Source organism: Thalia democratica, chromosome 7 (genome assembly GCF_965202585.1).
Source record: "Thalia democratica chromosome 7, ktThaDemo2.hap1.1, whole genome shotgun sequence".
In the NCBI taxonomy this organism is placed as follows: Eukaryota; Metazoa; Chordata; class Thaliacea; order Salpida; family Salpidae; genus Thalia; species Thalia democratica.
The window spans coordinates 17,086,097-17,095,484 of NC_139171.1; positions in this window are offsets into that span (position 1 = coordinate 17,086,097).

Here is a 9,388-nt window from a genome sequence, read left to right on the forward strand (position 1 = left end):
CAACTTACCATGAGCAGTAAATGGGCCACAGGGAGCCTATGAGGCCATTATTTGTAACTTACACAAGATTTTCTGAAGTTACTGATGAAGAGCAAAAAAGAAAGGTCTTAGGTGTTTTTAATTGTAGTTTTTTGAGTAATTTTGTTGAAGGGGCCATAGTTTTTTTAGGTTCTTTAAAGTGGGACATTTGAAAAAAAAGTTTGGGAAACCCTGGTTTAGAGAAAATGTAGGAAACTTACAGTCCACGTGTATTCTAGCTGAAACACATTTTGTTTGAACCAATCTAGCTTTTTATAATGAATGCTTTGAAAATGCTCTAATTTAAACTCCATTACACAGTAGTGCTTATCAAATGATCGTTAAAACGTATTCTTTCTGAAGAGTTTTTTTTTTTAATTTTATGGTATATTTTATAGAATTAAGTAACCCAAAAAAAATATTTTAAGTCTGACCCGCAAATGCATACAAGCCCACCCCTAGTAGAGAATTAACGTACTTACTGAACTAAATACTGAATTATTTAATAACGTGTGTTAGTTATGTTGTATACTATAATAAATATTACTAATTGAGAATTTAATTTAGTGTAAATACTCAATAATATATTTATTTTACGTTTTATTTAAAATTAGTTTTGACATTTATAAAAAAAATTGTATATTAAACATCCGTATAGATTTTTTATATTTTAATTATAAAAATAGAGTAAAAAAGATTTATGATACATACTTTTGTTTAGCACAGACGCTACTTTTATTAAACTTTAACAATTTTAAATAAAATTTATTGTCGTATGTTGTTCTAAAATTTAGGTTAGATAAGTCACTAGAGAGCTTTTAATTAGTTCTTTTAAAACAGCTTTTATAAACAGAAAAGAAATATCAAACAAATGTGAAAATAGCAAACTGATAAATTTAGCAGACGATAAAGATGCAAATTTAATTGAACATTCTAAAGAAATCAACGACTTTATTTGTTAGTTCTTTTTTCTTGTACAAAAACTTACTTTCATATCTTTTTTTATTTGTTTTTTGAAATAGAATTATTAAGTTTGTATAAGATCAAATAATAACTTTTGAAAAAAAAATGTTCTAAGAAAATAGTAATTTTAGAAAATATGAAACAATATTAAAAAAATAAACTTTGTTAAAAAGGCACATAGTCTGAAATTATATTTTTGTACATTTTTGATAAAATAACTACTTAAGGGTCTTTTTTTTATAAATTGTTGAGTTTAGTATAAATATGTACTTACTCATTGAAAATAAGTGTTATATATCAACCATTATTAATTTTATATATTGAGCTAGAAAATTTAATGAAACAAGTTCTAATGTTTTAAACAAATATCAAAAATGAATGCCTTTTATAAAAATCAAATATTCCTTAATTTTTAAACAATCAACTATTTTTTTCCAGCCATCAATAGAAAACAAGGTAGAACAGTACTAATATCATCAGATAATGGAAAAAGTAGAAATATAACAGCTTGCCTGTTATATATAATGAAGTACTACAGTTGGACTCTTAAAGTTAGTTTTTTAATTACTCACTGTGTGTAAAATAAAAACATCAATAATCAATGTAAATTTATACCCTTAATTCAATGCTGATTTTTATACTAATGTAGTAGCTGTTTCCAAATTTAATTCGTTTTTAATATATGGCTGATAACAACTTTACTATTGTTTTTGCTTGGTTTTATAAAACAGTTTAAGTGGTAACTTGAAAAGATTAAAAAAATAAAATTATTTGAACACAACTAATTTTAGATTCCCAGCTCTTTCAAACATAAGTTTTTTAAATCAAGTTTTTTTTTTTTTTTGAGATACTAACCATTCTTTTAACTTAAATTGTGTTAAAGTAAACTGTTTACAAAAATTATACTTGAATGAATTAGTTGTTTAGCTTCTATTTATATAACTTTAGACTTGAATAAATCAAGTAAAATACACTTATAGCATAAGTCTAAGATTATATCTGGAATATTTTTCGACGTCATAATATAATTTCTAGCAAGCATGGAGTCATATGAAGCAATGCAAGGAAAATTTCCGGCCAAACAGAAATTTTGTTGCTCAACTTTCCAACTATGAACAGGAAATTCTTGGTGAAAAAATAACTGATATTTCTGACCCTAACTATTAGTTATGATGTAGTTTGAAAAATTGAAACCTGTTAAACAACAATGTTCGAGTTTTAGTTAGAAATATTAAATTTCCATATAATATAACTGGTTTTTAATAAATTATTTAATTGCAGTATCTAAACTTAACTATTTATTTTTATACAAATATACGATTTCAGCTTTTTACGTTTGTTTGAACTAATATGATTATTTTAAATTGAAATGTTTATACTAAAGTTTTGTCATTTTAATTTACATACTGTTAGCATTAGATTGAAAAAAATTCTATATTTTTTTTTAAGTTGTATGCACAAGTTAAAATTTATTCTGTTTATAAATTTAGCCGTAAGATCTCAATTACTTATGGTATTGTATGGTTTGAAGCTATTTCATTAAACTTTTGTTTTCGTACATATCTATAGAACAAAAATAATTCATTCAAATTTGATTTTAGTTTTTAACAGAAAGTTTTCCTTTTCATAATAACTTTCTCACATTTTATTAAATTTAATTTATTTTATTAATAAAAATGGTTTTGGTTGCAGAACTAAAGCTAACAAAAAACTTTAGAACAAATATCCTTTAAATTGAATATCAATCGTTATTGTTTTTGTCTTATAATTTATTTAAACACATAAGTGTTATAACACAATTTTTTTCATAAAATAATTCACACTGTGTTTTTTTGTTACTGTGATTTACATGTTACTGTGTGTATGTTTTATATTTATTTTAATACTCTTAATTTATTTTTTAACTTTTTTATTGATTTTTATAACATAAATTACACTGCAATTATTTATCTATAAAGATAAAACAAGTATTTTTTTGTTTTCATTTTCTAAGAAGATTAACATGGTACATATGTTCGTTTTCATTAATGAAAAAAAAAACATTTTATAAATTTGCTTAAAGATTTGACGTTATTTTGTTAATAAGTGTGAATTAAACTGAACAATTTACGGGAGCAGAATTGTTGTATTAACTTTTTAAAATTAATTTTACTCTTAATAAGCTTACACCACTTGCTAGTTTTAAAACAGTATTAGAATAATCATTTGTATTAATTCATACGAATTTTTTTAAATTTCGTTTTAAGTTTTTGTTGTTTATGATATTATTTTTAAATCTATACCTCTTCAATTCTTAAGTAAGTTTTGTTCTAACTTAACAATTTAGAATGCTCTACAATAGTTGATTACACATTAAAAGTAACAACGATATTAGTTTTGGTTACATATTACTTGTAGTTTGTAATAAAAAATTCGATATATTAAGATATTAAATGTTATTTTTGCACAACTTTTAGTTTTGTTTCAAAACATTAACTTACTTTATATACAAAACTATAATATAAAATACTAAGAATCAACTTCTCTAATGTCAAATTGTAAGAGAATATTTTTTAATTAAACTTCATATTAAGTACTTAAAGTAATCAATAACTTATTTATTTCCGAAAAATTGAATGTCTAGTTACTTGAATTTCTTTTTGTTTATTTACAGTAAAAAATCACTGCCAAATCAAAATAAACCTAAACATTTTTATTCTAAAAAATGTTGCATACGCTATCTTGATTTATAAATTGAACAACTTATATGCAAAATTAAATTTTGTAATTGCTAGAAAAAACAAATATAAATTCAGAGTTCTGTCAGTTGAAATATAGTTACTTGAACTTCATTTTTTGTAATTAAGAACCAAAGTTTTATGTAATAAAACAGTATTTGAACATAAATAGAAGTAAATTCTGAAATAATTTACTAAAAATAAAATTGTGCAAATAAATATTTTATTACTACAAAATTTCGGTAGCAAAAATAAAATACGACCTTTTCAAATGTAATAAATATTTTTACTAAAATCTTTTTATGTGGAAACTTTGTTTAATTTTTTTCAACTTACAAAAACAAAAAGTCAACGTAAATGAAATAATACCATTTTCTATAAAAGTTCACTCTAAAAAGTGTTTATACAAATAATTAAATAAAAAATGTTACAAAATTAAAAAGTTTTATATGGATTTACAAACAAAGCGAAGTTATGAATAATTAACTAGAACGTTGAACGATATACATACTTGTAAGAAAAATTTAATATTTAAACTTTTTACTGTTTAATTAAAATTTACTGAAAAATTTTAATAAGATGATTTGTCAAAAAAAATAACTTTTTTAATACATAATAACTATGATGTGTTCAAAATTTGTATAATCGCACTGGTTTTTATCTATAGGATAAATAGTTTTATTAAACGTTATTTATTTAAGCCAAAATCATTGTAGATTATTTTTTTGTTCTTAAGTTTTTAAATTACATTTTATTTAAATAGTTTTTTTACCATAGTTTGTTAGTTATAAAAACAAAAAACTGAACAAAATTTTGCAGTAAAAATCTTTTTTGTTTTTTTAGTTTGTTTGACAAATTTCACTGAAATGTTTTACTGATGTAAAGGATTTAAACTTATTATTAACTGCTTAGCTTGGTTTTTAACTACAAAAAAACCTTATTAAAACTAACATTTCTAAATAAAACTAAATAATTTTAAAAATCACAGTTGTAGAGTAAATATTTTCTAACTAACATTATCAACAAAGTTAAATATATAAATTACTAATAAAGTTAACTGATTTCAATAAATAAGAACTAAAACATAAAACTTAACAATTGATAAATTAGCCAATAATCATTAGAAATTTAAAAATACTTGAAAGAGTGAGTATTTCACAATGTAATACAAGTTTTTTTAAGATACTCGGTATTAAAACTTTGTTTAGACAGATACGATTGGTTAAATAAAGCTTGCTTTTTATTAAAAAAAATATATATTTTAAAGATATTATTGTTGTTAGCTTATAACCGTTTATTAATTAGTCTGTTTACAATTATACTTGTTTTGTTTTTTTCTTAGATATTAAAATACTTAAATGATTAAGCAGTTTTTTTTTTCAAAACCAGCGGTAAGTTTTTTTTAATTGTTTTTTATAATTAATTTTTCTATGTCGTAAAATAAAAAGTCACTTTCAGCAAGTGATTAACAAGATAAATTAAAATTAGTTGTGAAAATACGTTTTCCTAAAGTATCATGACTTATACGTTTTAATTTTTTAAGGCAATTATCAGTAGCTGTAAAGTTATAAAAGTTCTAAATGTTTTTTTTCTAAAAAAAATATACAGTTAGTTTAATCTTTTATCGTTTATAAGTGGTACCACATAATTTTTGCACTTATAAAATAAACTGTTAGTCATAAAAAATAAGTAATTTTATCAGTTTAAATATAGGTACACATTTAGTTTTAAAGTAAAAGTAACACAATTTTAGATTAAAAAAAAATCACATAATTAATAACTTTTTCTTTGCTAAAATTAACTGAAATGTTTTCGTTTAAATTTATATATTTAAACATTTAGGTTCACAAAATCAAAATCATATGTGAATTTAATATTAATGTGTTATTAAAACATTATATACTTTTCAGTTATTGACTAAACGTTTAAAAAAAAACAATAGTCTTACATGTTTAATTCCCTAAAAAACAATGATGTAAAATAGTAGTTTGATAAAGCAACTTGTATATAGTGGTGTTTGAAAATCGATTTTTCAAAGAAGTTAAGCTTATCGACTTAATTTTTTTCTTTTTTGCTACTTAGTTTAGTTTGTAGCAAAGACGTAGCTAGCTCAAAAATGTTACAAATTTGCAAAAAAAAACTCAAGAATAACGTTTGATGTCATCATAACGAGAATATAGTAGTTTTAACTATACTTAATTTTATATGAAAGTGTGCAGATTTGTTAAAAGTTTAAAAATAAATAGAGTGTTGAAGTATAATGAATAACTGAATACAAGGCAATTTGTACTGCTCTTGACCCCCTATAATTCTTTATGTTTTGAAACTTTTATGAGCCTTTAAAACTTTTCATTTAAAATAATGATACTAATTAAGAATTTAACTTTAATAGTATTACTGATAGACCTAAAGTATATAACTTTAAAAAATGTTTCCCCACTTCAGAAAATATTTGCAAAATTTTTTGCTTTTATTAGATAAAAATCATAAATTTTAGGAGTTGAATAAAAAACATAAGTTATATAAAATAAAAAAGTTCTCAACATTAGATAAAATTCAGATGTACAATTACTTTATTTTGTGAAAAAAAAATCATAAAGAAAGGAAGAGTACACGTCTTTGTAAATGCTATTACTAGCTTTGGTAGCATAAAGATTTAAGCTGTTAAAAAAGAACAAAACATTTTCTTATTGAAAGAAAGTTTGTTAAATAAAAGCTGTAAAAAAGAATATTTTTTTACAAAACAAACTTAGTTAAATTACAAGAAACTTTGAACATTAAACAATAATATTTTTGAAATACAATGTAAAACATATAAATAAATTCAAACGTAAAGATTTTTAAACGTTAAATATATTAAATTTTTTATTTTAAAACTAGTTATGAATTTATAATACACTTGTTAAAATAAATAGTACTAACTTTTTCTTTTTAATCTTAGGTTGAAAAAGTTATATAAAACTTATTATAAAACTTTTTATCATTTATCATGCATAGATTAAAGAATTAAACTAATATATATTTTTTTAATTTAGTAAATCACTCTAAAATTTATAAACTCGTTTTAAAACAATAGATACAATCCATATTCTTGATACGTTTAAAGAAAATATAAAATACAAAAATTTTCATATACAACAATGCTTGTAGAAAAATAAGAATAACACTAATATTTAAAAACAACTTAAAACAAACTTTATACTTTACATAGTTGTCTGAAAACATTATTCAAAGAGCTTTTTTTTTGAAGTACTTATCTGGAACTTTTTGTAACAAACTGAACTTAAGATTGATTGACTTTGTTTATAGCTTTGAGTGTCAATGGTACCAAGTGGGTGGTTTTACTTTCAAATGATATTTGTATAATTTTAACCTAAAAAAAATTAACTTTTAAACTTAGTTTTAAAAATCTGTAAAACAACTAAATTTGTTAAAATCCACACAAAGTGTACTAAGTTTACAGTAGTAATAGAAATAAAACTCAAAAACTACTTTTCAAAATGTAAAGCTAACTAGAAAATACAAATGTACTTATTAATTTTTTTGTAATTTTGTAAACAACTTAAAAATTGTTAATATAAAGATAAAAAAAAACGGAGATATCAAAAACTTTTAAAAGTTAGGAATAAAACCAAAAACTCTGAAAAAATATTCATATAATAAAACAATATGCATAGAAAACAAACTCATTGAAAACAAATAATATAATATTACAAGTAAAATAGGTACTAACAACAGCTCTACCCTATGACCAACACCAATTCCAGGATTTTATTTTTGAATTTTTCTTCTTTTTTTTGAAATAAAACTTTTAAAATAATGTTTCAAATTGTTTCATAAAGATAAATTAATATAACACTGTTATTCATTTACGTTGTTGAAAAGACTAATTAAGTTTAATTTTTAATGCTCATTATGAGTACTACTAGGAGCACAGTTGTAGTTTTGTTTTTTTTTTTATATTTTTGCACGCGATTGCAGTATTGTATTAAACATTAACTGCTGCAACATATCATATGACTGAATTACTTAAAATTAGTACAAATTAGCTTAAATCTATTATCAGTTTGTTTATATTTTTTCTTGGAACGCTTCTGTCTTAAATTATAGTTAAACAACTATCATGGCAAAATAAGTTATAAAATGTTTTAACTTTTAATGATCTGAAAAAATATTAAAAAACTTGTTTAATAAAAAAAATGTTAGCAAATATTATTAAGGCTTACATATGTATTTTTGAACCTTTTTGCTAATTTTTGAGATATGGCCCATAAAATATATTTTTAAGATTTTGGATTATCCAAATTTGAACTTGTCATGTAACTTTGCAAACTTCTTTTTAATCGTAACTAAATGTTGTTCATAGCTACTTAAACTAATACTTTCTTTTATGCTGTAATAAAGGACATTTGCTCGACAAATTAACAGTTTATTTAGCTGGTACGCATAAAGTGAAACTACACTATATTTGGTTATAGATGAGCTCATTTCAAATTTAATTTTGTTAGTATTTACTTCAAAACAACAAAAATTTAAAACTATCTTTTAATAATCAAAATAGTTTTTTCGTTTTGCTAAATATAGAGTCTAATGTTATTTTATGGTAAGAAATTTTTTTAAGTAGCTAATTAAGTTTTTTAAATTATAAAATCAGCAAACAAATATGATTATACTGGATGTTTTTAAAACTTTAAAGTTAGTATGCTAGCAATATTTAGGCTAATTTCTTTTAATTAACAGGTATTCTATCAAATTTAGACATTAGCCTGTAACTTTAGAAAAAATTTCAAAAAAAACTTATATAAACTACGTTTAGTAAAAATTTTATATTTATTAACCCTGATTGAATTAGTTGAAACTATTTGTTAAGCAGAAAAAAATATTAATATTTCACCGTTTCGGTTTAACAAGATTAATATGATAACAACATAAACAGTTTGCTATAACATAAATTTTTATAATTACAAATAATATGAATGACTCGATCTGTGAAGTACAAAAATTTAAAGATGAAGTAACTAAAATGATGACGGGGATCTATAATGCAAAAAACACTTACGTTGAAATTTTTAATGAACTTGTAACAACTTTGCAAGTATTGAAAGGAGCAATGTGTTATAAAGAATCACAACAGTTAATTGATTTATACTCTGAAATACACAAGGCTTTCAAAAAGTTTTGCTCGGAATCAAGACAGTATTTTTATACAGAAAGTTTGAAGGTTAAAATTGTTGACAGTAGTGGTGAAGGAATTACAATTTGCGAGTTTATAATAAATTATAATAACTCGTTTGTGCCATTTCCAAACGAAGACTTCAACTATGTAAGACAAGTAATGCATACCATAGAAGATGATAAGAATATTGAGTTTGAATATTTTCCAACCTATCACATTTCCTTGCTAAGTCTTCTTTTTGATTTAGAACTTTTTGAGAAATCTTTGAGAAATAAAAAGACTAATTCAAAAAAAGTTCAGCTCAAAACCGAAAAGCTAAAGTCTACTTTTAATGCCTTGAAAGTAAGTGAGTACATTTCGACTTTGCAATCAACACTACAAGCTGTTTCAGAAAAGGGAAGTAATGCATTTATGAAGTATTGGCCAATTTTCGTTCTCAGTAGACAAGAAAAATACGAAATATGTGGTTGTATAGAAAGTTGGTTCCAGCAAAGAATTAATTGCCCGGTGTGCA